General features: G+C 31.0%; 1 pseudogene; it reads left to right on the top strand.

Moving 5' to 3' along the window:
* Positions 1-4,010: 4,010 nt before the first annotated feature.
* Positions 4,011-4,129, top strand: LOC111740464 (annotated as a pseudogene).
* Positions 4,130-4,194: the final 65 nt, after the last annotated feature.

Raw genomic sequence — 4,194 nt, forward strand, 5'->3', positions numbered from 1 at the left:
AAAAAAAAAAAAAAAAACAATAAATTGTACACATTGTAATGGTGAAATTTTGGCATGTGAATTATACCTCAATAATAATATTTTTTAAAGATGCCACCAGATTAGCATCACAGATAAGAATAAATAAAAAGAATGATATAAAGGTCCCTCTTTTTTTTGTTTTAATCTGTAGGAATATTGGGTCTCTAAGGTAGGGTCAAACAAGACTGAGTTTTTATGAAAAGTACACCAATTCCTGTGTGTGAGACTTTGGACAAGGTATTTAATGTACTTAAGCTTCAATTTAATCACCTCTAATAGCAGTTCCTACATCACAAGATTATTTGAAGATTAAATGGAATAATATACATAATGGGCACAGCACAATCTCTGAACATATTAAGTATTCAATAAATATTAACTGTTATTGTAATCCCATGTAAATCTATGCCTTTTGGAAAACCTCGAAGACGAGAAAAGGAAAAATAATTGGATGGAATATGCAAAACAAACATAGTTAATCTATTTTATTGATATATATAAGTCAGTAGATACTGACATTAATGGCCCTTTCCATAATTTAGGGTGGAAAGTTTTCCCTTTCTCATTGGAAACCTCAGCAATGATATAGGGCTACCTTGCCACCAGCACATTGATCATGATGAATGCCACTCTGCTCAGTTGAAAAGACCTCCAGGAGACTAAGATTTGAGACTTTTTAAAATTTCTGTATTACTTAGAATAGGCTAATCCTTTGATAACCAATAAACAAACATTTTAGTGTAATTGAAGTCTCAGCAAGTATAGTTTTCTTTCATTTAACAGTAGTGGGCAATTTCACTCCAGGTAGCAGTTAAAAGACTTAAGTGAAGGAGGCTCTGCTGTGTTCAACACAGAGCTTCCTAGATTGCCCTGAAGATTGCCACTGCAGTCAACTGCAAGGAAAAAAAAAATCACAGAGAAGACATTACATAAAAGGATCTGATGGGCCATGTCTGGTTGAGGTTCAAACACATCCATCTATTGAAGAAATCTCAGTTAGTTAGCCACACCAAAATTCAGGAAAAGCAGAGAAATGCAGTCCAATTGAATGCCAAATAGATTTTGAGGTTGCAACTGCCAAAATTTGAGAGAATAGATTTTGAGGTTACAATTGCCAAATTTGGAAGAAATTTTGCATGTCCCAGGAGGAAATGGTTAAATCTAGTATTGTAAAAAATAGGCATGCTCATTCTGGGATCATAAATAATCAGATTCAGTTATTGGCACATAGTTGGCAGTCAATAACAATTTTCGAATGAATGCATGAGTGAGTGAATGAGAGCCTGAGAAGCAAATATCAAAATTATCAAGGATAAGTATGGGTCATTCAGTATAGTATAATGATGAAGGTATCTGCATTCAGACTGACATGAATTCAAATCTTAGCTCTGTCAATTAATACTTTTGTGAACTTAGCAAGCCACTTAATCTCATGAAGCCTCAGTTTTCATGTCCTTAAAATACAGATACTGATAATAACACCTACCTTATAATATTGTTGTGGTGGTAGTTAAATGAGATTTTTTAGTGTAAAACAAAGGGCATAGCACAGTACATGGCTTATAGTCAATATTCTAAAAAAAGTTATTTGCACTACTACTGCCTACTACAAATACAACTACTATTAATACTCCTACTACTCCTACAACTCCTACTATACCATAATCATCAGACATTCACAGAACTTGTGTGTAGAACCTATTTTTAACTAAGAAATTAATACTAATAATGCCCTTTTAATGTAATAGTTACAAATTCAACATAGTTTAAAGTAGTCTCATTCCTACTCTAAAATTCCATTTCAGATTTATTTATTGTTTTTCCTATCTGGAATAAGTTGCAACTTCTTTTATGTAATCTTTGAAATGTCTAGAACCAGACCATTTGGTTTGTGATTAAAAAAAAAAAAAAAATTCCTCTAGCACAGCAAAAGACTTAACACTAATAGAAGAATGACATTAATAAAACTAAATACTGCTTATTATTGATGAAAACCAATTGCCTCATGTTCACATTGTGGTTAATTAATATTAGTTTAATGCGGGGTTATTCTTAATAAGAAAAGTGAAAACAATGGACTTAAATGAATTATTAATTGTTCTTTGTTTCCTGTTACTTTTGCAAAAAAATAAAAAGGTAATATCAAGTGTGCACATTGGTTTACCAAGGATATTTGATGGCACGGTAATACATTACATATTTTGTTTCTCAAAAAGTTTCAGTCTATATAATCTGCAAATTGAACTAAGTATCTGGTTTTGCTTTAATTTTACAAAAAAATTGGTATTTAAGTAGCAGAAAAAATATGAAATGTGAGATTTAACTATCTTGTGTCTGTTAGATCACATTTTCAGTCAATTCTGTATGTGTGTGTGTGTTTTTCTAATAGTTTATCTTTCGAAAATGTTAAAAACCACTAAAATTATCATATTGTTCATCTCTCTGAAAGTCTTTATGATAATTCTTATGCTTCCTCTGACAACTTATTACAAATTCAGTATCTAAGGACACAGAATATATTTCTTATAGCCATTAGGATTTAAGAACTTATTCAATAATTGTAGTTAAAATGTTTCAAATCTCAAGTGTAGCACTGAAAACTTAATATCTCTCTGGCATACAAGCCTCAATATATACAATTCCTCTGTAATACAGCATCTGATATTTCCAGCTAATCATCATGGGGGCTTGTAGATTACTATATTCTAATGGAAGAGAGGTCACATTCTAAACACAGATATTATAGAGTTATTTAGCAAACATTCAAGAATGCTATCTCAGTGTTTGTTTGTTTGTTTTTTTTTTTTTCCAAAGGTACAGTCAATAAGCAGTAATTCTTTGGGAAACCTTAAACATAATCTCAGGAAAAAAAAAAGATATCAGACTAGAATAACACTAAAGTGCTATTAAATTTTTAATTACTACAATTTTATAAAACAGATACATTGTGTCCACTCATAACTTAGTCGACATCATTACAATCATACACATTTAAGTAGCAATTCTAATATATAAAGTAAATTTTACATACCATTTAAAAAGTACTATTTACAAACATTATTTCATTTGATATGTATAACCTCAAAATATCAATCTAAAAATCAACACTAGTACCTCTATTTATATATAAGAAAACAGAGGTCTGAGAGATCAAAGGATTCTTTCCAAACTCCATGGCTTGTGTTTCTATCTAAGCACAAAGAACAGGTCTGCTGACGTTTCATTTCATTTGGCAGTATAAACTATGTTCTCACCAAAAAAAGGGGGGATAAAAATGACCATGAATTTTTAGCATCGATTTTGTGCATTTGATTTCATGCTAATAAGAAAGGATAATTGGGTCATAGAAAGAGGTAAAATATTCCAAACTACTATTCTAAAATTATTTAATATTCTATTTATGCCACAGCTTAATGGTAGTTATTTAAACATTGAACATCTGTAGTAATTAAGGCCAGTAGCAGTTCCTCGAGATTTCCTAGGAAAACACTGCTGCATAAAATCTCTAGGAAGTAAAGAGTGAAAAATAGTATGAACAACAAAAAAAATAAATTAAATCAATAATAACAAAAATATTCATAAATTTTTGAAGTGACAGACCTTATGACAGTTTTAGTTGAATAAGTATCACAATCAAATATGATTGATGGATTAAAATGTGATGTATCTGGTGAAATGTGTCTAAAGGGAAATAATAACAATCATAAGAAAAATCAGTTCTCAACATAAAACATTTAACAACAGCTTTCCTACAGAATTTTTCTGTATGAAAAATTCAACTGCAAAGGTCCATCTATGATATAAGTCATCTTTTCATATGTAACCAACTATTTTATTCTGGTTAATTTTTCTTTATATGTCCTAATGGACTAAATAAGTTATACTTTTGCAAAGGTTATGCAAATTAGTCAATTCTTCTAAAATCCTATGTCAGACATTTTTCCACTTAGAAACATCTGCAAATGTCTAGCTAGAAATATACTTACATCATCTATGACCATGCCACCCTGAACAAGCCCAATCCCATCTGATCTCGGAAGCTAAGCAGGGTCGGGCCTGGTTAGTACTTGGATGGGAGACCACTTAGGAAGACCAGGTGCTGTAGGTGTAAAAAATAAAAATAAATAAAAAATAAGAGATTGTAAACTGACAAGGTCCTTGCAATCTGTGAGG

Source organism: Pteropus vampyrus, unplaced genomic scaffold, assembly GCF_000151845.1.
Source record: "Pteropus vampyrus isolate Shadow unplaced genomic scaffold, Pvam_2.0 Scaffold63, whole genome shotgun sequence".
Taxonomy (NCBI): Eukaryota; Metazoa; Chordata; class Mammalia; order Chiroptera; family Pteropodidae; genus Pteropus; species Pteropus vampyrus.